The sequence below is a fragment of the Nelumbo nucifera genome, chromosome 7, assembly GCF_055504915.1.
Source record: "Nelumbo nucifera cultivar China Antique chromosome 7, China Antique-T2T, whole genome shotgun sequence".
Lineage (NCBI taxonomy): Eukaryota > Viridiplantae > Streptophyta > Magnoliopsida > Proteales > Nelumbonaceae > Nelumbo > Nelumbo nucifera.
In genome coordinates this window covers 32,257,871-32,284,328 of record NC_142655.1, presented here as the reverse complement: position 1 = coordinate 32,284,328, position 26,458 = coordinate 32,257,871, and the positions used below count along the sequence as shown (strand labels likewise).

The window sequence follows — 26,458 nt, the reverse complement described above, 5'->3', positions numbered from 1 at the left end:
TCAAATTTGTTTTAATTTAGATTGGTTTGAATCCAAACCTGGTCCATTGACACTATCGATGGATCAAATATTGGCTTAATCCAACTCAATCCAATATAAATTTGGTAGAGTGGTATTCTTGTAATTTCCATGAAAAAAGGCAAAAAATACTGTTAGGTTCCATTTCCCTCATCCTCAGGCCTTCTTATGTACACATTTCAGCTTAATATATTTATATAGATAAATTTATTATGGATGGACCAGGTCCAATCCAATCTAATAAATATTTTGGATTGAATTGGTCCAATCCAATGTCTTATTGGTCTGTCCAATCCATCCAAAACCGGTCAATTGACACCCTTAGTTCCTACCTGGCATGTATCTGAATCAACAAACAACATATTTCGGTTTAAAGAACACCCTCTTGAAGTATTCTATCCCCAATGATATCAAAGAACATTTGCCTTTCTTTTTGTATAAATCCAAGAGCATCACCTGATTTAGCCAAATAATCTCATCCCTTTTAGCAGTAAGGCCATGCTTAATTGTAGTAATATCAGAAATCAGAGAACATAAGGGGAAAAGGTTAAATCAAAGAAACAAATTATCCATTTCATTGATACAAGAACTCATGAAAAGCTTATCCACAAAAAGTATTTGCTTTACACAGCAATAGAAGTTGAAACCAGTCCTCAAAAACATTAAGTGCAAACAGGTTGATAACATTAAGATTCATTTCCAGTCTACCAAAGATGCATCAGTTGCAAGATTTTGTGCTTCCAAAAGCTTCATTTGGCGTTCTGCACGTTCTCTTTCACATGCACTAATTCCCATGATAATATCGAGCATAGTACCAGTTGTCCCAAAGAATACCAAGGGTGCTAAAGACTTCCGACGTATCCCCACAGGAATTGCAAGCAAAGCTCCTGCTACTGAGAAAACCCATGTGCCTAGTGCACTACAGACATCCCACAAGTTAATATCTGATCACCACTATATTGAAGTAAGCGAGGACAAATTTGCATGGCTGCACAAAAGAGGTAAAACATCATGTCTAGAAATACCAAGTGATTGTGAAGATCAGCTCTGGATGGATTATGTTGCTAGTAAAGTTTCTTCAGAACATGTACAACACAAACATGATCTTTTCATTTTAATTAATAATGAAAACTGGAAAGATTCAGGATATGCTGTATACCCTTCATATGGAAAATTTTCGATAACTTTTAAGGTCTACCAGCTGAGCCTCAAGGCAAATATGCTTCTTTATGGGATATTTAAGCATGATAGCATTTATGAAGAAAACTGGAAACGTTCAGGATCAAGAGGTTCCTTGGTAATTGGTTAATTGTTACAGAACTGCAGGTGAAAATACAATTTTTTCTTTTGCTACTATGCCACCAAGAAGGCAAGAACACACAGATCCATCCACCATAAAATAACACAACCCTACTGATCAGAGAGCCTCCTCATTGCAACCATAACAATACAAAGAGGGAGAAGGATGATTAGTTCCAATTGTCATACGCACTTAACCTAAACATACAGCACAGAGCAACAATCATTTTGATCACAGCATACTTCATAAATCATAATAGATACCAACTGCCATCATGGCATGATTGGCACCACCATTGGCCCATGATAGAATTGGAGGAAATCTCAGCAGTACTGCATCACAGATAAACCTTTAAAACACAGCATCTTCCTCTTTTTCTTTGTTGCAAAGTCAATGCATATCATACTACGTGATTGATTTGGGCATATCCAATTTTTAATAGTGGCACACCCCTAATTGTTTGGTAAAAAGGTTCATGCTTTAAAAGACAAAAAGATTTTCCTTCTGGCTGTGGTTTCCTTGTCTTTTAACTAGAGATATGCCCAATTTATTAAAAAAAGCATGCGACAAAATTGCTCCCCTTTTATTAAAGAATAAACTTAACAGTATATATTTGGATATCATGTTGTATACAGGCTCACAAAAACCCCCAAAAATTCAGTGTAATAAAAAAATAACTGCACCCAGGCTCACAGACCTGAACCAATTAAGCTAATACACATTGAAATATTTTTATTTCTATCTGAATTTATATTTACAGTTCTTTATATAAAATATATTTTTGATTTTTTTTTCAAAGTGCTATTTCACTTCATTCAAGGAAACACCTTGCCTTGTGTTACATTTATAGTTGAGCTTCTTGTTTTTGTAGTACTGGCTTCATTATATAAATATACAAAAGCACCCCAAAACAAGGTAAACCTTGATGCCAATGCTTTCTTTTCAGAACACCTCTACCTGGGTTACCTGCAACTATAACTGCAGATCTCAGAACTAAGCAGAATGAGGGGTTCAATTTGGTTACTAAAGGTCTTGCTTCAGATCTTCATTGTTCACCATTAAAAAAAATATAGGCAGTAGGCAATCTGTAGGCCAATTAACAAGGCTGCACCCCCTCTTGCATTGTGATTGACCACTAAAAACCTGAATGACCACACCATATCCTCATTGATCTGGAATGAGGATATAGTGTGGTCAGTTTCTACAAAATTGCATATTAAGTAGGACAGTTCACAAGATGTTGTAAACCGACCAAACTGGACCAGCTTGTTCCAAGATGGTCAGTTTCTAAAATGATCCAGTTGGTCTCAGTTTAGAAAATGGCAGAGCCTAATGACTTTGTTTGGTTGCAGTTATGCCTTTTGTAACCGAATGTGAAACCGATCTGAACTGACACACATACATTTATATATATATATATTATGCCTTTTTGTTTTTTTTTTTGTTTTTGTTTGACAACCACTACTCTCCACATTCTGTCATCTCACCCATCTCTTTCTTCATTCAATCCTCTTGTTTTTGTTCCATACTTCCACAAAAAGCCAAAAAAAGTGAAAGCTGACTGACAAAAAGTAAAAGCTAACTGTGACTCTATGAGACCAGGAGAGGACTGAAGAGACAACATAATTGTTCATCAAGAATAGTCACAACGCTGCAACTGGCCAACTGCAATTGGTGTAGGGAGCATAATTAGATGCTGAGCCCACTTATTTAAAATTGACCTTTTTAAGCTGCAACCATTGATTTTGGTTCAGTTTAATTAAAACCGATTAAACCGATGTCAAGCAAAATGGAAAATTGAGGTCAGTTTTCCCTCCTTGTTGGTCGGTATTAGTTCGCCTCAAAGTCAACCCGACTTTTTTTGGTTCAGTTGACAAAATTAAATACAATCAAACCAAACCAACCCATGGACAGCCCTAATATTAACAACTCAACTTACTTAGGTTGACTACCCATCAAATAGGAAATAGTGGACTGAAACACCTCTAATATCTACCCAGTTCCTTCCTATCACAACATATTGATGCATATACAATACCTATCAGTTTTTGAACCTACCAATGGGCTGTTTAAAGGGATTTAGGGGGAGGGGTGTCAGTGTTAAATGGTTAATATCTGTACTATCTTACTTAATATTGAAACATTATATTGAATAAATAAATAATAAAAAGTTAAAAGCAATTTTTTTTGGAAAAGGTAAGGTAAAATTTATTTCATAAAACAAAACATGGTACAACAGATTCCAAGACATATTTACTAGTTCGGAAACAACAAGAAATTACAGATTCCAAATGGACTGAGAGTTGAACAACTCAGACACATTCAGGTGCTTGAATTTAGCAGTTACAGACACCCAGGAGATCAGCTTGCTGGCCTGCTGTACCACCTCATCAGAGCTCTTTGGCTTGTTAGACTAATTTTCCTTTTTTTCTTCAAACCTGTCAGATTCCAGCTAAACAAGAGGTCGTTGACTGTTCTTGGCATGACCCAACAGACTCCAGCAGACATAAGAAAATATTCCCGCACTCTAGAAGAGACTGAGCAATGGATACTTAAGTGATCTGTAAATTCAGGCATCAGTCCACATGGCCCACAAGAAAAAATTCTGGAAAAAGTGTTGGCTGAAAGAATGAAAGATTGAAAGTGGTGCTGAGTAGTGTGATATCAAGCAATCAGTATGCTTTCGCCCTGGGGAGACAAATGCTTGATTCAGTTCTTGTGGCAAATGAGCTCATTGACTCAAGATAAAGGGAGGAGACTCCAGGGCTGGTGTGTAAACTGGATATTGAAAGGGCCAATGATCATGTAAACTGGAGATGTTTGGATCTAGTGCTAGAATTTTTTATATTTCAATGGATACTTAGGTGATCTGTAGATTCAGGCAATATGAATTTTTCATATTTCAATGGATCTAGTGCTAGAATTTTTCACATAATAGGAAATGTGGCCAAGTTTTTTTATAATTTTTTATATTTCAATGTGTATAGAAATAATTCTTAATTATCACACTTATTTTTGTTTAATATGATGAATACATAATATTAGAGATGTAACCAAATGTTTCCTACAAAATTTTAGTATTTTTTTAATATTTTTTAATTTTTCTTTTGTTATCTAATTATGACATCAAGGGTTGACACATTTAACCCAAAATGTTGAACTATCGGCCCACCACTAGACAAGAAAACAATTTCATTTTTGTGAGTTTTAAAATTTGTATTTCATTCTATCAATAAAAGTAATTCTTGTTTATCACACTTATTTTCTTTAATATGATTAATATAAAATATTAGAGATGTTCCAAATTTTTTCCACCTAGATAAAAGAATGGTTTTATTTTTGGATCATTCTAAAAAAACATGGGATTTATATTGTTAAAAGTATTGGACATAACTCTAATTAGTAGAATTAATGAGTGAGAAAAAATACCTTAAATATAGGATTTAATGAGAGAGAATGGAAGTTGATACATTAAAAATAAGACTTAAATGAGAGTAAATTAAAGGTGAAAAGTAATAGTTCAAATTACATTTTCTACCCTCCCAATTACAGAGGGACCAATTCAAAAATAGGGATATTTTAGTCCAAAAGAAAAGTTTCACAAACTCATTTGTACTTTTTTTTTATGAATAAAACTCATTTGTACTTTTAACATTAGTATAGATATAGATAGATATGGATATAGATATAGATATAAAAATATCGTACTAGTCCTACTCTCAAGTCCAGAAAGAGGTGGAGAATGAACCAATAACATTAGTTTAAACTAGTGTTTTCAATACCTGTAGAACAAGATCAAACTAATGAATCAGTGACCTGAATAAATAGGTGGTGGTTAGCTTTCTAGAAAGACATAGCAATCCTGGTCCATTTTTGAAACATTACCTGAGATTTGATATTGGCATATTATATATACTTGTGCCATTCATGGGCTTCATGGTTATTACATTTCAATGTTTCTTCAATATTGTGCATGTATTTACTTATCAAAGTTGGTGGGTGCCCACTTAAGAACTAAGGAAAGGCATGAGAATCCCCTCACCAAATTAAGAATGAGGAAAAGCATGTAATACTTCTGTCTCTACTAAACTTAAAATAAATTGTCTCTAAACATAATTTTTTTTTTGGAAAAGGTAAAATAATATTTATTGAGATAAGAGATACACAAGGGAGGCTGAGATCAGTCCCAGAACGGCCAACTGATCTAATCAGCAGTTACACATTCCACCAAGAATTAGAAAGAAAAACAGTAGACACATTACAATTTCTGAAATCCTCAGACACAGACACCCAAGAAATCAATTTGCCCATTCCTTTCTGAATTAGCTCTTCCGAACTTAAAGCCTTGTTACAGAATATCCTTCTATTCCCCTCAGTCCAGATGGACCATAACACAGAATTAGGGATAGTCTTCCAAACAATCTTCTTTTTCTTGATCAACTCCATGAGCTTCCAGCAACACAACAGCTCCTTCACCGAACTTGGCATGACCCAACTTAAGTTCATAGAGCTGAAGAAATGATTCCACAGCTGAGAAGAAAATGGGCAGTGAATGCACAAATGATCAGTGGATTCAGCACTACTCCCACACAGGCTGCATGACAGGTCCGAAAGCTGAATTCCCCTTCTCACAAGGTTAGCTCTAGTAAGACATTTATTTAGAACCATAGTCCAAACTAGGAAGTTAGATTTAGCTGGGCTGGTAGGATTCCACACCTGATGACAAGGGAAATCAGAAACACCCCTTCTACAGAGGTTAGAAGCCAGAGACTTGACAGAGAACACACCATCTGAGTTCCACTTCCATTGCCACTTATCCTCTGAGCTGAAATCCAACTCTTGATTCTGAAGACAGGTCAACAGATTCAAAACCCCATCCACCTCCCAGTCGAAAAAGTTCCTTCTTAATGAAGGAGACCAAAGAACTGAACCACCAGATACACTACAGCACTCTGCAACTGAAGCTTCATGACTTGAAGCACACTGGAAGAGGAAAGGAAAGGAGTCAGCAAGGGGGCCATCCGAGCACCAAGAGTCCTTACAAAACTTGGTCCTAATACCATTGCCAACCTTAATTGAGACTCCAACAGCAAGAACTGAGAAATTCTTCATTATCCCCTTCCACAAAGAGTTTCCCCAACTAGGAGGAGGGTCCCTCGTTCTCCAATTACCCCATTCCACACCATATTTACTAGAAATGAGAGATCTCCACCAGGCATCATTTTCTGCCACAAATCTCTAAATCCAATTGCCGAGGAGAGTAGAATTAAAAGATTTCAACTTTCTTATGCCTAACCCCCCTTCATCTTTGGGGAGGCAGACTTGCTCCCAACTTACCAAGTGCACTTTTTTCTCCTCTTCCCATCCCCTCCAAAAGAAAATTCCTTTGAAGGCTTTCATGCTGACTTGCAACTTTGTTTGGAATAGAGAAAAGAGAAAGGAAATAGGTGGGTAAATTGGAAAGTGTACTCTTAATCAAAGTCACCCTACCCCCAAAAGAAAGGTACTTTGCCTTCCAAGAAGCCAGTTTTCTCTCCATTCTCTCAATTACCAGGTCCCACATTGAAGATAAACCACAACTCACCCCCAGAGGGAGACCCAAATATTTGATTGGGAGGGACTCAATCTAACAAGCCAAAATTTCTGCACAATCTACTAAATTGGAAAGCTGACCCACTGGAATTATTTGACCCTTATTCCAATTGACTTTAAGGCCAGAAATCACCTCAAACCAAGATAAGATCCCAAGAATTAATTCCACCTGGGAGGGGGAGGCATCCACAAAGCATAATGTATCATCTGCAAATTGGAGAATGTTCACCTTCTCTCCCCCCGGAGAAATTGCAAAGCCTTCCAACTCACCGGAATCAGCACCCTTTTTACAGAACAAAGTGAGGATCTTCATTACACATATAAAGAGTAGGGGAGACAGGGGATCACCCTGTCTAAGACCCCTGGAACTATCAAAGAAGCCTACGGACTGTCCATTAACCAAAACTGAAAATTTTGGAGAGGTGATACAAACTTTTACCCAATTCCTCCATTTCTGCCCAAAATTCATCTGAGCAGCCTTTTTACAGAACAAAGTGAGGATCTCCATTACACATATAAAGAGTAGGGGAGACAGGGGATCACCCTGTCTAAGACCCCTGGAACTATCAAAGAAGCCTACGGACTGTCCATTAACCAAAACTGAAAATTTTGGTGAGGTGATACAAACTTTTACCCAATTCTTCCATTTCTGCCTAAAATCCATCTGCTGTAACACAAGATCAACACATCTCCAATTGACATGATCATAAGCCTTTTCAATATCAAGTTTGCAAATCAGCCCGAGAAAACCTTCTTTTTTCCTGGAATGTATAAGCTCATTAGCAATAAGTACAGAGCCCAGCATCTGTCTACCTGGAAGAAAGGCACTTTGGTTATTGGAGATGACACTACCTAGAACCCCTTTCATTCTCTCTTTAGCTAAGATTTTGTAGAAGCTATGCAGAAGACTAATCGGCCTGAAATCTTTAATGTTTACTGCAACTTCAATCTACGGAATGAGGGTTATGAAGGTAGTGTTCAAGCTCCTCTGCAAGGAACCTCTCTCATAGAAGTCTTGGAAGACATTCAGAATATCCTGCCTTGCAAAATCCCAACATTTAATATAGAGAAGGTTTGTAAGACCATCAGGCCTTGGAGATTTTTCATCAACCAACAACTTGATTGCTACTTTTATTTCCTCCTCCGTGAAATCAATACGAGAAGACTGCACAACACTCAACTGTTTAAAAGGAAGGGTCCTAGGAAAAGGTCTGAAGAACCAGGACTCCTTGTACAACTTTTTATAAAAGCTGGTTGGCACTAACTTCATATCTGCCTCAGAGACACCCACCCTGCCCTCTCCCTCCAACTTGGTAATTACAGAGGCTCTAGCTCTTGCATTTGCCATTTTGTGAAAGAAGTGTGTATTCCTGTCCCCCTCTTTAAGCAAAGCCACTTTAGCTCTTTGTCTCCATTTAATTTCTTCCAACACTGCCAATTTATCATACTTCATCTTTGCCTGAGATCTTTTTAATCTATGCTCCTCTGATATAGGACCCAACTCTTCTGTTGAATCAATTTCCTTTATGGTACTCGAGAGAGCTTTCTTTTCAGTGTCTAAACTCATATTTTTCTCCAATTTCCAAATCTTTAATCTTGCTTTGATGGCACCCAATTTTTTTGCCAGAATGAAAGAACTAGTACCCAATACCTGCAGATCATCCCACAAAGACTTCAACAAAGGAACAAGAGTGGCATCCTCAAACCAAGCATTTTCCATTTTGAAAGGGACTTTTGCTCTATCTCTGACACCACAAACCAGCTGAATTGGAATGTGATCTGAAACTAGCCTCCTTCTACCCGACCCCAAACCCCTAACATTCCAAGAGAGCAATTTTAACTCCATTACAAACACCTAAAGCAAAAGAAAGCATGACCCTCAAGATTTTCTCCCCCTCCCCTCCTCACTACTGCCAGCCTTGTCGTTTAAACCCCACGTCAACCGTATCATTTCTCTGCTTTTCTTAGATTTGTTACCCCCTTCTTTGCTGCAACTTCCCCCTTGCCAGAAGCACTCTTTGTTCAACTCCCTCCAAATATTTGATTGTCTCCTCTTCCAACCCTTCTAACGAAATTCCCATAAATGTACCCAAACCCAGCAGCTTTGATGAGACCAAAGAAGCACTTGAAGTCACTGGTTGTTTACCTCCCAGGCTCGGCTGAACCAACATCAAACTACTGTTCTCCTGCGTTTGAACTGCTATTTCAGCACCCTCAGTAGTTGCACAAATCTTTCTTCCTTCCGCCTGGGATCTAACATGGTCTTGATCATCTCCCCTACCTTCGACCTGTGAATCTGAAACCACCATCGCGATTGGATCCACCTCAATCAGATCACCTTCAACTTGCAACACAACAAACTGATAAGTATCTAGCTGGGACCCGGCCCCAATGGAAGCAGCCGGAGGAGGCAGGGGCTTAAAAGCAGGAGAGAGAAGGTCCAACCCCCCCCCCCGCCCTTCTTCTCCATCCGCAGAGAGCTCGACCACTGGTCCTGAGAGCCCCGGTTAACCCCTAAACCCATTAGAGGTTGGATGGACCAGCCAAGATTCCTGAAAGACGGGCTACTGGGCATTCCACAACCAAGAGGAAACCTGGGCTCACTACTTGCTTTGGGCCCAGGCCCAACATCCGAAAAAAAGAGGGGAAACTCCAACTGGCTGGAGGAGACGAGCTAGAACCAGTACCTTCTTCTAAGTTATCTTGGGCCATATGGTTCTCAGCATGAGGGAGCTGGTGGTCCAACTCCTGGTTTCTAGGCGAGCAGCCCTCCCTAGGTGCCACGTGCATCTCAGCCAGACATTCTTTAATCAGGCACTTAATATCCTCTACTCCCAAAGTCTACACTCTAGCCCCAAAATTTGAAATTCGAAATCCCTTCCCACTAGATTCCTCTGCTAACACATCTGGACCCTTCGCTGCCTTTGAGATTTGACGGCTCGGGATAAAGCTGAGCCCTTCACCTTCTTCTCTACCACCGGCCACCGGGGAGCTCGACCGAGTACGAGACTTCTGATGTTGCACTTCTACAGACGTTCAGGGAAGGAAGCTTTTACCAGATTCTTCCAAGACCAACGTCTTGGTACAATCTGAAATCCCTCTCTCCTCTATCTGAACCTTCCAAAGCTTCTCTTCTTCCCCTCTCCATCTACGAATAGACAGCAGAAGCTCCTGCCATATTTGGACAGTAAACAGGACTTCCCCCGCAACCACGAACCTTGATTCTTACCCACTCACAAGTAGCAATCTCCGGTGACGAATCATCCGTCTCAATGAATCCCCCACAGGCATCCCCTATAGCTTTTATTACACTTGGACACCAGAGAAAGAGAGGGAGACCAAACACCTTGATCCAAACCGACTCCAAGTCCTCCCCTTCAATAAAAGATCTGGGTAGGAGCAGCCTGCACTCACACCCCACCAGTCCAGCAAGAGTGGATTTCTCCCCAAATGCCATGGCCCATTTCGTAAAACCCAATCCGCATCAGCTCTCAAAGGGTAGATGAAAAGAAAGAGACCATCTGCCATTTTCTTCACTTTCACTCCCCCCACCACTCTCCATTGCCTGTTTACCCAAGTCTCCACGTCCTTAATCCCCTCTCCCCACCAAACAGTTCCGCAAAAACTCCCTTCCTGAATCCACCACCTGAGAGTCAGTAACTACAACCGATTTGCCGCCAACCTTCTTCACCTCCGACGACCCAAAATCAGGCCAGGCTCCTATTGCCGCTGCATTGCTGTAGGAAAAGTTGGCCCTTGTCCGCCCTTCTTTCTCCACTCTTTGGTACCAGTTGTTAGCTTCCCATCTTCTCTTCCCCCCAGCAGATTTGCTGGAAGGGAAGTAGCGTGCCATATGAACTAAGAAAAAACAAAACTACAAAAACTCACTAAAACCAGTCATCGACATTACCAGATCCCATCACCGGAAAAAGAGCCGACAACATCGCAAACACCATCCCCTCAATTTGTGGGTTAGATCTCAAACATTCAAACTGCACTCTTACAGGGAGTGCCAAAAGAACAACTATACAAAAAATTAGTTACACAGGTGACAAGGAATTACAAACACTGAATTACAACACTACCCAAAACATATTCCCCCTAACAGTCCCTTGTTTTGCTAGGGCATCCACTAATCCATTAGTTGATCTTCTTGTCCACTTGAAGCAAGCACCAATCTCCCTTTTTAGCATGACAATTTTCCTTAACAACTATCTCTGTGTCCATGCTCCCAAACTACCTAACTACAGCCATCCAATTACCAACTCCAAATCCCCTTCTCCATCTCTGAAGACACCCTGTATATCCGAGGGTCCCAGGTTGCCTATAGAGTTACCACCAAAGTTCAGCTTCACCTCGTTTTGTATTGGCGGGGACCAAAGTTCTCGTACCACAGGTTTAAGAGAGTTTATACTTGCCACAACACTCTGTTATTGATAAAAAAAAAAACAACACCCTAGTTCCTATAAAAATTTTCAGATGAGAAGTCTTTAAATACACCAATTGTTTTCAGCCAGTGAATAATTTTTAGTCACTCCTACATTTCCTCCTTGGATCTAACCATGCTTTTAAAAATCTTATTATTTCTTTCTTCCCAACTTGACCAAAGCATCGTTGCTCTTGTAGCTCTCTGCATAAATTCTTCCCCGCATCTTTGGTTGCCTGAAAAAATTGGGTCAACGAGGCCTACCACATCTGAGGGAGGGATCCAACTATAACCAAACAGAGAAGAGAACCAAGACCAAATAAAGGACACAAAAGGGCAGGAGATTAATAAATGTGTGGTCATCTCACCATATCCCAAACAAAAAATACAAACATGGGGTGAAAGGCATAAATATGACCTTTTCCTTTGCAACAAATCCAAGGTATTGATTTTTTGGAGTACCATATCCCAACAGAAAGCCCTAATTTTTGAAGGCACAGGGCTACAAACCTCCTTTGTTGGAAAATTTCCTACAAAGTTAGATGATTGAAGGAAGACAATAAAGAAGGAAGAACAAGTGAAAATGCCAAAAGAGGAAGGTTTCCAAATTCTGCTATCCAAACAAGATTGTTCTATGTAAACTGTCCCTAGTAGAGACACAAGTTCATCAACCATTCCCATTTTTGACTCCCTTAACCCTCTCCTCAAACCCAAAGCCCAAGAGTTATCAATAAACATTGAGGATATCACTTTTCTTTAGTTTTCTGAGATAAGAGTAAATGGAAGGGAACCCTCCCTGGTCCAAACATCTTCCTAGAAAAATACTTTGTTACTGGCACAAACATCGTATTTGAGAAAAAGGAAGCATAGTGAGCAATATACCATGAATAGCTTTCCAAGGAGAATAACGAGAAGTCATAGGGTCGAGACACACATCCCAACCATTGTTTTTCAATCCATGTATGCTAATAATCTGATGTTACCTATCCCTAGGCCTCCATCATCTCTAGTCCTGGAAATTCTCTCTCACTTCACTAGAAGATCCTTATTAGTATCCCCCAATTCCCATAGAAAATCCCCCATGATTGTCTCTAGTTGGTTTGCCACTTTTACTTGTGAAGGTTGACGGAAAGTAAACCAGTAAATTGGCTAACATAGATTTGATTAGAGTTATTCTACCCCCAAAGAAATGTAGTTTCTTTTCCAACATACTAGCTTCTTTGTAAATCCTTCAATCACTAGGTACCAAAAGCTATCTGCATTAGGGTTTCCTCCCAATGGTAGTCCCAAATATTGTAATGGCCAATCCCCTACTTCACATTCCAGAACTCTTCCTAGCTTGTCCATCTCTCCCCTCCCTAAATTCACTCCCACCACACAACGCTCGAATATTGTAGCTCTGGATTGTTCTCTGATTAATGGATTGAGCTGGTATGGGCTTGGTCTTAGGTGATTGAGTCACTCCTTTTGAAGGCAGGCCAAACCCACTACTGCCATAACTCTTGTTGGTTGGGGTTGATATGAGGAAAATGTTTGGTAAGGGGGTCATAGGTGGAGAGGAAGCTGGTACCGAGAGCTTGGTAGGAAAAAGTAAGGATGAGAAGGTGAGAAATACTAGAAAGGTTAAACGAAGACGAAGAAGAGGATAGATTGGGGAAGAAGTAGGACATGGGTAGGGGTGTCAATGGACTGGTTTCGGGTTGGATGCCGCCCAAATTGAAAGTGGTATGGAAGGATTGGATGGTCCTAAAGATGGTATGGACTCGGATAGTTGGACCCATACCATAAATCGTCCATGTATAGAATGGACTGAAGTTGGATTAATTCAAAAGTCTGTTGGTCCGTTCCTTTCGTTTGAAACTTCCAAACGGCAGTCTCATGCAGTCTCACGTAGGCAGAGAGATGACACCATATGTATTGTACTCAAGAAGGCGCATTTTACAGAGACTTCTGCAATAAGATCCGACCCTACTCATGTTCTTCCCTTCTCGGTTCTCAATGCGATGTGATGAAACAAAACGATACAATCCAAGATCTGACCCTACTCTTACTCATATTTTGGATTTCGATCATCTACCGAAGTTCATATTATTTTGAAATGAACCCGAACCTGATCCGATAATATGGATTTTTTCCTACCAAATTTGGATAGTATATGATCTGCCCCGATGCACAAATATATCACATATTGGGACAATAACCTGTTTACCATTTTCACCAAAAAAACTGTTTACCATTCAGATGTGATCTAGATTTGGTTGGGTCCACCCACCTCAGAAGCGGTGTTTTCAAAACCAGATCGGACGGTCGGACCGGAAAAAATGGGAACTAGACCTGTTCATGGGCCGGGCCGGGCCGGGCTTTGACTCTTTATTAACAGAAAAATGTTAGGCCCGAGCCCAAGCCCGAGCCCGAGCCCGAGCCCAGCCCGACCAACGGGCCTACAACTTGGGCCCGAGCCCGGCCCTGATAAAAAGCCCGAAGCCCGAGCCCGAGCCCGAAGCCCGACCTAATAAAAGAATTTTGAATTTTTCCCTATTCAAAAGGACATTTTCTATTTCAATTTAGGTGTTTTTTTCCCCTATTTAAATGAACAATGGGCCTACAAGTGAATCAACAACATTCTCAAATCAAAAAATGGACATCACATAGGGTTTTTACTTAGGTTTAACTATAGGTCGGGTCGGGTTTACTTAGGTTTAACTATAGGTCGGGTCGGGCCGGGCTCAGGCCGGGCTATTTTGGCAAAGCCCGAGCCCGGCTCGAATTTTATGCGGGCCGGGCTTTTTGGCCCGAGGTTAAGCCTGCGAGCCAAAAATCTTGTTCAAGCCTATCTGGGGGCCGGCCCGTCGGGCCACCCGGCCCATGAACAGGTCTACTAGGAACTAGGCAATTGATTAGTTCCCTTTCACCCCAAAACCGCTTTTTGGCCAAAAACCGTTGATTTGGCCAAAAACTGGGAACGAATGGTTTGTTCAGCCCAAATGGTCGAACCGTTCGACCCAGGAACTGGTCCCCAGAACGGTTCCCTATCCAGTCTGGTTTTAAAAACCTTGCTTAGAAGTCTAGGGATCAATTCTTTATCCATAATCCACGTCACCCACTTAACTTGATTTTCCTTATGAAATTGTTGTGGTTGGATTGGCATAAAAGAATGCAAGCTTTAATGCTTGATATAACCAATGTTTTCAAAATCAGATTGGACCAGACAACCAGATCAAAAAAATAGGGAACCAATCACTTGATCAGTTCTGTTTTACCCGAAAACCACTTTTTGGCCAAAAATCGTTGATTTGGTCAGCGAATCGTTGACCCAAGCAGTCGAACCATCGAACGGATAGTCCGTTTGGTTCAAACGGTTGGACGTTCAACCCGGGAACCAATCCCCAGAACGGTTCCCTGTCCAGTTCAGTTTTAAAAACCTTGGATATAACTGTATATTATACTCATATATGCAACTGTATAATTCTTGATACAGTTTTAATGTAGGCTTTATTTTTTTCAATTTTTATATTTTCTAAAGTTTTTAATAACATATTTCTGCAATTTTTTATATTTCCTGGGCTTCATGTAATTTTTAAAGTTTCATTTAGTTTGGACTAGATTGGGTCCAATCCGGTCCATTTGCATTTCAATTGGACTGGATTGGATCTGGTTTGTATGGGATTTGGACCAGATTTGGTCCAGTCCATTTGTAAATGGACCAATGTTGGACTAGATTGGATTGAACTAAATCCAGTCCAATTGACAACCCTAGACATGGGTGAGATTAATGATGAAGCAGATGTTAGGGAAAAAGAAAATGTGTTGGAGGCGAGGAAGGCGAGGAATGCTACCTATTGTGGATGACTTGGGAGATGAAGTAGAAGGCGAGGAAGGCGAGATTTTGATGGATGAAATACACGAGGTTGAAAAAATAAAGCTGATCTGAATATGGTCATCAAACACTGGTTTTTTTTCCTTGGGTGGAGAGGAATTTGCAAGGAATGTTTTTAAGTGGAAGAATCAATGAAAGAATCTGCAATGAAGATTGGGAAGGAGTTTCCAATTTTTGACTTTAGACATTCATTTGTGGAAGGGGAGAAGGGTGTGGACTTGCCAATAGAGAAAGGGTAAAAAAGACAAGAAAAGCAATAAAGAAGAAAAAGAGGTTTTGATTCCTACAAATGAATGATTGGAAGGAAGGGTCTTATGATTGCATAGGGTAAGGGATCTTTGGGTGGTTTGCCTGTTTGATTTTGGATAGATGGGAGATAAATCTTTCGAAGGGACTATGCTTTTTCTTCTGGGTTTTGCATATGGGAGGTTTTGAGTGCTTGTTTTGATATTGGTTGATCTCTATTGATTTTGGGGAGGTCAGGTTTGAGTGTGAGGTCTTCAGGTGATTCCTTGTCACCTATTGTATTTTATACAGTTTCCTTTAATAAAACTTTCTTCTTTATTATCTTCAAAACAAAATATCATGACTGAGCCCACCAGTAAAAACACCCAACCAAGGTCTTCTTTGTCGATCTATGCACCCTAGAGATTCATCAAAAAAAAGATCTATGCACCCTAGAGGCGAGCTTTTCAAACTTAATCTAATAATCTCAAACTGATATGATCTGTCATAACTTGGACAAGACGTCATCATAATCATTGAAACCAGAAGGGACAAAAAGGGTACAAAGAGCTTCTGTAAACTCTAACCAAGTCACAGGAGGGTGACATTTCCAAAACCACTAGAACTAGAGTATGGCTTCCCCTTCAAGATTGAAGGAAGCAATAGGTACCCTCTAATGCCCCTGTGTCTTGTGGTTTTCAAAATAATGTTCTACGGTCCTCTAGGAGGCGAGGGGCCCTCCAATGGGAACCTTCAAAAAATTAAGAATATAAAAGTATACTAAACTGATAAAAAAAAGAATATAATAGTATAAAATAGCACCATTTAGAAAATTCCTAGGTGATTAGGCGAGGGGACCCTCCACGGGTGCCTTATTGCCTAGGTGACGCCTTGACAATCCATTATTCTGTGGCATGGGAGGTATGGTACAAGTTTATTAACATGTTAAAGCGCTCTTGGTGTTTCCCAAAGACCCTCAAGGAAGTTCTATTGTGTTGGAAAAGTAGAGGCATCTCAAGGAACGGTGTGAATGTCTTGCAAAAGTGGGGTCTGTTTCCCAAAGACCCTCAAGGAAGTTCTATTCCGGTGGCACTTTGTTGGCACTTTGGAACATCTTGCAAAATGGTTTGTTTTATGAAGCTTGGGAACATTTTGGGTCAGCTCTGCTTACAAAGAGGAGTGCAAGGTTAATGGAGTGAATGGATTGTATGATAAATCTCTGAAAAGTGGGGTCTGTTAACGTTGGCAACTGTTTTTTTGGGTGATTGGAGATTGTTCTCAGTCCAAATGTTTCGTTACTTTCCTCCCAGAAAATCTACTGGTGGGAAGAGGAGGTGGGAAACAAGTAACTGGTATCGAAGAGAGGAGAAAATGCGAGGACAAGGGCTAATTTTTCCTACAGTAAAGCGGCAGCGGCAGGAGCTTGGCCTGGTTTTGGGTCGACGGAGGTGAAAAAGTTTGATGATAAACGGGTTGTGGTCACAGAATCACAGGCGGTGGAAGCAAGAAGAGAGTTTTTGCAGAACTGTTTGGCTGGAAGGTTTCGGTGGGGGGTGGGGATTAGTGAATTGGAAACATGGGTGAGTAAACTGTGGAGAGAGGTGGGGGAATAAGAGTAAAGAAAATGGCAGATGGCCTTTTCTTGTTCATCTGCCCTTCAAGAGCCGAAGCGGAATGGGTCTTACGTAATGGGCCTTGGCATATGGGAAGGAATTCACTCCTGCTGGACTGGTGGGGTGTGAGTGTGGGATGCTTCTACCCGGATCCTTTCTCTGAAGGTGAGGACATGGAGTCAATCTGGATCAGGGTGTTCGGTCTTCCCCTTCTTCTCTGGTGTCCAAGTGTAATAAAACCATCAGAGACATTTGTGGGGGATTCATTGAGACGGACGATTCGCCTCCAGAGGTTGCTACCTATGAGTGGGTTAGAATAAAGGCACGCAGGGGGGAATCCATTCCGAACAAGGTCGAAGTTGCAGCGAGGGAAGCTCTGTTTTCCGTCCAAATCTGGCCGGAAATATTGCCGACTATTTGTAGATGGAGAGGGGGAGATGGGGGGCTTGGGAGTTTCCAGAAAGAGGGGAAAGTAGTCTCGAACTATACTAATACGTTGGTCCTGGAAGATATCGGTGAAAGTGTCCAACCCTGGACCTCCGCTGGGGAGTTGCATCAGGAGTTTCGTGCTCGGTTGGGTTCTCCGGCGGCCGTTGGAAGAGAAGATAGCGACAAGCTCAGCTCTAACCCGAGCCGTCCAATCTTAAAGGGCGTGGAGGGTCCAAATGAGGCAACTGAAGAATTTGCGGTGGGTGGGTTTCAAAATTCAAAATCTAGGGAAAGTGGGCAAATATTGGGAGTCAAAGATATCAAAAATTTGATTAAACAATGCCTTGTTGAGATGCACATGGCACCTAGGGAGGTTTCTTCGCCAAAAAGCCAGGGGGTAGACCGACAGATGCCTATTTTCGAGAATTGCTTGGCCTAGGAGAATTTATTAGAAGGAAATGGGCCTGTTTCGCCACTTCCAGCCCAGTCAAGGTCCCCCCTATTTCGGGTTGTGGGCCTAGGCCCAAAGCAATCAATGAGCCCAGGCATCCACTTAGTCGAAGGAAGCCCAGCAGCCCGAGTTACAAGGACCATGGATGGTCTAGCCAACCTCCAAAGAGTTCATGGGTCAGCCAGGGAATTCAAAATTAGCGTCTATTTCCTTTGCGGGTGGAGTCGAAAGGCTGCAAGGGAGTTTTGGCTTCTTAACCTCTTTCTTCGAATCCTTTGTCTCCGCCCGTTGCTTCTCTTGGGGAAGAGACTCGATCGAAAGTCCATCACCTAGCCTTGTCAAGAGTGAAAGATTCCCTCATAGAGGTGGATCCGATTGCGATGGTGGTTTCAGGTTTACAACCCGAAGACAGGAGAGTGGATCAAGACCATGATAGAGCTCAGGAGGAAGCAAGAAGAGGTATTAAAACTACTGAGGGTGTTGGAATAGCAGAGCAGCCGTATATGAACAATGGAAAGGTGATGAACCAATCGATTCAGAAAGGTAAGCAACTAGTTACTTCTAGTGCCCCTTCTTGGGTATCGTCGAAACTGTTGGGTTTGGGTAAATACCTGGGGATTTCTTTAGAGGGGATGGAGGAGGAGACAATCAAATATCTGGAGGAAGTTGAACAAAGAATTCTCATGGAGAGATGGAAGGTAGCAGCAAAGAAATGGGGAAATAATTCCAAGAGAAGCAGAGAAATGATGAGGCTAACATGGGGTTTAAACGACAAGGCAGGCAACAACTAGGGGAGTTGGGGGGGGGGGGCGGAGAAAAGTTTGAGAAATAAATTTTCTTGTATCTATGATTTGTAATGGAGGTAAAATTTTTATCTTGGAATGTAAGGAGTTTGGGGTCAGGTAGAAGAAGACTTGTAGTGTGTGAGTCCTTGAAGAAGTCGAGGTCGAAGATCATTCTGTTGCAAGAAACCAAGCTGGACAGTGTGGAGGCTGCAGTAGTTAGAAGCATCTGGGGGGAGGGGAAGGTCAGATGGAAAGCTAAATTGGCAGTTGGGAGTGCAGGGGGGCTGTTGAGCATGTGGGATCCATCAGTTTGTAGCTTGATCTCCTCTCACATTGGAAACTTTTCGATTTCCCTAGTTCTGAATTTTGCAAATGGAAATATTTGTCAAGTCACAAATGTATATGGTCCTATTGATCGAAATCTATGGGAGGAGTTCTGGGAGGAACTGGTTGTGGTGAGGGGACATCTGTCTTATCCTTGGGTTATTGGTGGTGATTTTAATGTCACTTTGTCTGCTGAAGAGAAAAATTCCAGAGGGAGAAGATCCAGGGAAATGGCTCAATTTGCTGACTTCATCAACAGGTTTGAATTGATTGATTTACCTCTCCATGGTAGTCAGTTTACTTGGACCAATAATCAAGATATCCCCACTCTTGTGAGACTGGATAGGTTTTTGGTTACTTCTAATTGGGAAGAGCTCTTCCCTGATTTCAAGCAGATTGCCCTTCCTAGGCCAGTTTCAAATCATATTCCAATTCAGTTAGTCTGTGGTGCCAAAGGTAGAGTTAGACCCCCTTTTAAATTTGAGAATGTCTGGTTTGAAGATGCTAATCTTATCCCTTTGTTGAAGACAGTGTGGAAAGATTTGCAAGTAATGGGAACCAGCTCTTTCATTTTGGCAAAAAAAACTGGGTGCCATTAAAGCAAGATTAAAAATCTAGAAATTGGAGAAAAACATCAATTTAGAAACGGAAAAGAAAGCTCTTTTGAGTACCATAAAGGAGATTGATTCAGCAGAAGAGTTGGGTCCTTTATTAGAGGAGTGTAGAAAAGATCTCAGGTGAAGTTGAAGTATGATAAATTAGATGTGACTGATGAAATCAAATGGAGACAAAGAGCTAAAGTGGTTTGGCTAAAAGAGGGGGAGAGAAACACACACTTCTTCCATAAAATGGCAAATGCAAGAGCCAGAGCTTTTGTAATTACTAGGTTGGAAGGGGAGGGGAGGGTAGGGGAGTCTGAGGCAGATATGAAGATAGTGGCAACCAGTTTTTATAAAAAGCTCTATAAAGAATCTTGGTTCTTCAGACCATTTCCTAAGTCCCTTCCCTTTAAATAGTTGAGTGATGTTCAGTCCACCTTCATTGAAAGACCTTTTACGGAGGAGGAAATAAAAGCAGCAATTAAAATGTTGGCAGATGAAAAATCCCCAGGGCCAGATGGACTTACAAATCTTTTCTACATTAAATGTTGGGACTTTGTGAAACAGGATATTTTGAATGTCTTTCAAGGTTTTTATGAGAGAGATTCATTGAAGAAGAGTTTAAACACTATGTTTATTACCCTTATTCCGAAGATTGAAGGTGCAATGAACATAAAAGATTTCAGGCCGATTAGTCTTCTACATAGCTTCTATAAAATCTTAGCCAAAGTCCTTGCTGAGAGAATGAAAGGGGTTCTAGGTAGTGTTATCTCTAACAATCAAAGTGCCTTTGTTCCGGGTAGACAAATGCTTGATTCAGTTCTTATTGCTAATGAGCCGATTCATTCAAGAAGAAGAGAGGGTTCCCCAAGGTTGATTTGTAAACTTGACATTGAAAAGGCCTATGACCATGTCAACTAGCGATGTGTTGATCTTGTGTTGCAGCAAATGAATTTTGGGCAGAAATGGAGGAACTGGACTAAAGTACGTATCACCTCTCCAAAATTTTCTGTTTTGATTAATGGACAATCTGCAGGCTTCTTTGATAGTTCCAGGGGTCTTAGACAGGGTGATCCCCTATCTCCATTACTCTTTATATGTGTAATGGAGATCCTCACTTTGTTTTGTAAAAAGGTTGTTGAATCTAGTGAGTGGGAAGGCTTTGCAATTACTCCAGAGGGGGAGAAGGTTAACATTCTCCGATTTGCAGATGATACACTATGTTTTGTGGATGCTTCTCCCTCTCAGGTGGACTTAATTCTGGGGATATTATCTTGGTTTGAGGTGGTCTCTAGTCTTAAAGTCAATTGGAACAAAAGTCAAATCATTCCAATGGGTCAAGTATCCAACTTAGTTGATTGTGCAGAGATTTTAGCATGTTAGATTGAGTCCCTTCCAGTTAAATATTTGGGTCTTCCTCTGGGGGCGAGTTATGGGTTGTCTTCAATTTGAGACCCAGTTATTGAAAGAATGGAGAGAAAATTGGCATCTTGGAAGGCAAAATATCTTTCTGTTGGGAGTAGGGTGACTTTGATTAAGAGCACATTATCCAATTTACCTACCTATTTCCTCTTCCTTTTCCTTATCCCAAACAAAGTTGCAAGAAATCTTGAAAAACTTCAAAGGAATTTTCTTTGGAGGGGTTGGAAAGAGGAGAAAAAAATTCATCTTGTTAGTCGGGATCAAGCCTGCCTCCCCAAGGATGAAGGTGGTTTAGGCATAAGGAAATTGAAAACCTTTAATTCTACCCTTATTTGTAAGTGGATTTGGAGATTTGCGGCTGAAAATGATGCTTGGTGGAGATTTTCATTGCTAGTAAGTATGGAGTGGAGTGGGGAAACTGGAGAACTAGGGACCCTCCTCCCAGTTGGGGAAACTCTCTGTGGAAAGGGATAATGAAGAACTTATTTGTTCTTGCTTATGGGATCTCAATTAAGGTTGGCAATGGTAGTAGAACCAAGTTTTGGAAGGATCCTTGATGCTTGGATGGTTCTCTTACTGAATCTTTTCCTCTCCTCTTTCAGTGTGCATCTAATCAAGAGGCTTCTGTTGCTGAGTGTTGCAGCTTGTCTGGAGATTCAGTTATTTGGTCCCCTACCTTTAGAAGGAATCTTTTCGACTGGGAGATGGAAGAGATAATGAACATGTTGACTGTTCTTCAGACTCAAGAGGTTGATTTCTGCTCAGAAGATAAGTGGTATTGGAAGTGGAATCCAAATGGTGTTTTCTCTGTCAAGTCTTTGGCTTCCCAACTTTGTAGAATGGGTGCCACTGGTTTCCCTTGTTCTCAGGTTTGGAATCCCATTAGCCCATCTAAATCCAACTTCATAGTATGGACTATGGTTCTGAATAAATGTTTGTCTAAAGCTAATTTTGTGAGAAGGGGCATTCAGCTTTTGGACCTTTCGTGCAGTCTGTGTGGGAACAATTCTGAATCTACTGATCATCTGTGCATTCATTGCCCGTTCTCTTCTCAGCTGTGGAACCACTTTTTCAGCTCCATGAACTTAAGATGGGCTATGTCAAGATCGGTAAAGGAGCTTTTGTGTTGCTGGAACATCAAAGGGCTTAACAAGAAAAGGAAGATAGTGTGGAAGACCATTCCTAGTGCTGTCTTATGGTCCATCTGGTCTGAGAGGAATAGTAGGCTTTTCTGTAATAAGGCCTTAAGTCCAGAAGATTTAATCCAGAAAGCTGTAGCAAAGTTAATCTCTTGGGTATCAGTCTCTGAGGAGTTCAGAAACTGTAATTGTCTGTTGTTTTTCATTCCAGTTCTTGGTGGAGTATGTAATTGCTGAGTTGAATAGTCTGCCTTTCTGGGACTGATCTCAGCTTGTATGTGCAGCTTTTGATTCAATAAATATTACGTTTCCATTTTCCAAAAAAAAAGAAACCAAAGAATTGTCCAAAAAAATAGTTATGAACTTGATGGAATTTGGTGGATAATAGTACCTTCCCTTTATTCTTGGATGTTAGTTTTTCTCACTGTAAAGCCTTCTTGGGAGGGTTTCCCCTTTTAATGAAACTATAATTTGTCTTCTCTCAAAAGAGATCGATAAATAAATCATATGAATGAGAAAGGAGAGATAGGTCCATGCAAGCACTGAGGTGATAGAATTATGATTTGAGGAAAATAAGCAGTAGCACATAAAAACAGAAAAAAAAATAGTAAAAGAAAAGACATTGAGTATCAACTAAAAAAGGACAAAATGATATTCAATGAAAGGGGAAAAAAGCTTGGCCTAAAGTGTATTTTTATGGGGGATTTTGGTAAAGAAATTAATTCAAGCATCCATTCCATCAATTAGAAGAAAGCAGATCAAGATAAATGAACTCCTATATGGCACATATCTGATTCAACAAACAACATATTTCAGCTGATGATATTTATCAATCTGTGATAACGGGTTTGGCTTAAAAACTTCAAGAAATGAGAAAAGGATAAGAATCTAAGTTTACAATGAAAGGAAGTAATGTATTTGCCTCATACGTCTAAACTGAACTGAAAGAAATGGAGGGAAAGGAAAAAATAAAAATTAGAAAAAAAGAAGAAAAAAAAGCATAATGCCTCTCAAGCACGCATCAACATTCAGTTCAAGCCTCTAGTAGAGTATCAACAGTTCAACACGTTCACCTCACTGATTCGATTTGCAATTCAAGGATCCAGTGGTCAAACCCAATCCAATCATGTAAATGGGTCTATACTCTCTAATCTTCTCGGGCTTTACATGATTATGTATTAAAACAACCCTCTAGTGACAATGTAGGTTTTCATGGCTGGACACATTTTAACATGTATATGGGTCTTACATGAAGCACCAAGCATCATCAAAAGCAACCCAAAATACCATACGAGAACCTGCTTCTTGGCTTATTACCAAAAGCTATTACTCATAAAGAGAACTTCAGATATCACTGCCTCTTTGGAATAGGCAAGCTTAAAATGTTGAAAGAAAATGGAACTTAATGGTCCAACCTCCCACAATTATTGGACTATCCTGCACCATATCTAACATATGGGTTATAGGATGAATTGAGGTTGAGGAGAATGACTGATTGCCAATCTGTATGCATGAAAGAGTGCATCTGTCAAAGATTTAAACACAAGCAAATTGGGTTCCAAGGAAGCATTGTCCCCTATACCATATATTTTGGACCAGGAGAAACAAGGAGACTTGGGTGGACGCATCTGATCTCCGATTCTCCATGTTTAGCATAATACCTGAATAAGCAAAGACAAGTATGCCTTTCCAAAGATTTCTTCTCATTGTAACTTAATTTACAATCAAAGGCTCACTTATCATAACAAACAATTTTAATGAAAATTGAAGGCAAGAAACATGGGAGAGATGTACATATTTATTGATAGAATTGATTTGGCTTTGGGTTCTGTTTTTCGTTCTGATATTGGTAAATGAACATACAAAAAATCAATGACTGTATGTTATCCAAATCTCAGGTAATTTTCTTGCTACTAGGTGTCTTTTTTTTCTTTAGAGGATAAAAAGGGGTTTGATCTCTCCATTTTAATTACTGAAAGCAGATTGTCTCTCCTTCTACATCCAGTCGTGTAACTCGGAATGCCTAAAATCAGCAATTGCTATGACGATACTATCTACTAAATCAAAAACATCACCAACTAGGGATAAAATTTCTAGAAAGAGGAATGAACTCACTTGGAAACAGAGCACTCTTCGAGATGCTTTACATTCTCTTGGCCACCCATCTCACTGCATTCTCTTTCGCTCTCTCTGTCCACTGTCTAATTAGGGGTGGCAATTTGACCCAAACCCATTTAACCGACCCAACCCACCCGCTTGAAACCCATCCGTTCGAACAGTGGGTCGAATGATCTATTAAGTTGCGTTTGGTTGCTTGCATTGATGCAAAACCATGGTAATTTAAATGGTTTGGGTCCAAATTTCTGAATTTTTTTTTTCAAATTTTACCTTATTTTATTTGATTTCAGTATAAATGATGTAAAAGGAGACCTAAACTTGAAGCATATTAAAGTAAAACCAAATATAATATATTCAAGCTACGGCCCCTCACCATTTAGACACATGGCATTTTCATTTTTCTATAAATCTATATACGTGGCAATTTTTGAGAAATTCTTGATAAAGCCCACAACCCACTACCAGACTATAGCCCCCCACCATTTAAACATGTGGCATTTTCATTTTTCTAGAATGATAGGCATGTGGCATTTTCTAAGAAATTGGTGTTAAAACCCACAACCCACTACCATCATTTAGTATGGTGTTATCCTATTAATTTAAGAAATATGATTCAAAAAGTTGTTAGTTTCATTCCTAAACATTCTCAATAGATAGTTATTTATTAGCTTAACACATGTTTAACAATAGTTTATTAAATACAAATGGTGGGACCTATTAAAAGATTACCATAAACATATATTTATTTTTAAATGATTATTCTTCAAAAAGAAAATCTATATAAATATATTAAACTGAAATGTGTATGTAAAAAGGCATAAGGATGAGGAAAATGGAACCTAACACTATTTTTTGCCTTTTTTTTCTTGGAAATTGCAAAATGACATTCTATACGAACTCTCTCATTTGCTTTTGTTTTTCTTTCAAATTACAAGAATACCACTCTCTTACCAATTCTCTCTCTCTCTTGCCTTTTTTCTTTTAAATTACAAGAATATCACTCTCTCTCTTGCTTTTTTCTTTCAAATTACAATAATGTCACTCTCTCCTACCAACTCTCTCTCTCTCTCTTTTCTTACAAATTACAATAATGCCATCTCTCTCCTTATAAATTATAAGAATGCCACTCTCTCTCCAACTGAAGGAAATCTCAGCTTAGCATCTCGACTGCTAGGGGACCTACAATTGAGGGAGAGACCTCTACTCGAAACATCAACTACTTGAGAGAAATCAAAGGTAGCCAAGCTCGAACTTTCGATCTTTTGACTCGAGCCAAGCTTGAACTTTCAAGCTTTTGACTCGAGCCGAGCTCGAGCTCAAGCTCAAGTCTTTAATTCGAATCGAGCTCAAGTCTAATAGTTTATGAGCGAGCCCCAACATGAGAAGCCAATAAATGGAATCTAATAGTAAATTATGCTTTTTTTTCCTTTCAAATTACAATAATGCCACTCTCTACCAACTCTCTCTCTCTCTTTTGCTTTTTTTCTTTCAAATTACAAGAATGCCACTCTCTCCTACTAGCTCTCTCTCTCTCTCTTGCTTTTTTTCTTGCAAATTACAAGAATGCCATCCCTCTCTCTCCTTATAAAATACAGGAATGTCACTCTCTCTCTCTTTCTCTCCAACTAAGGGAGACTTTAGCTCGACATCTCAGTTAATAGGGGACTTGCAATCAAAGGTAGTCGAGCTCGAGCCGAGCCAAGCTCAAACTTTTCAGCTCAAGCTCAAGTCTCTAATTCAAATTGAGTTCGAGTTAGATGATACCTTGACCACTGAGGGAAACCTCGGCTCAGCACCTCGATCACTGAGGGAGATCTCGGCTCAGCACATCGACAACTAAGGGAGACACCTCAGCTCACCTTGTCAACTAAGGCTTGTTTGGTTTGAAGGAAAGAGTAGAGAAACCTTTACAAACTTTGTATAGGTTTTCCTAATTTTCCCTACTCTTTCCTTCAAACCAAACATAGCTTAAGGGAGACCTTAGCTTGACACCTTTCCTGCTAGAGAAACCTTAGCTTGACACTTCAGTAGTTGAGGGAGACCTAGGGTTGTCACCTTAGCAATTGAGGGAGACCTCGTCTCGGAAGCTCGATTAATTGAGAGACCTACAATCAAAGGTAATCAAGTTCGAACTTGTAAA

General features: G+C 40.2%; 1 long non-coding RNA gene across 1 annotated transcript; it reads right to left on the bottom strand.

Moving 5' to 3' along the window:
- Positions 1–565: 565 nt before the first annotated feature.
- On the bottom strand, positions 566–24,487 carry LOC148790334 (uncharacterized). Its single transcript, XR_016078889.1, has 2 exons — positions 24,316–24,487; positions 566–1,006 (listed from the first exon to the last, which is right to left on the bottom strand). It is a non-coding gene; the product is annotated as an uncharacterized LOC148790334 (long non-coding RNA).
- Between the last annotated feature and the right edge of the window lie 1,971 nt (positions 24,488–26,458).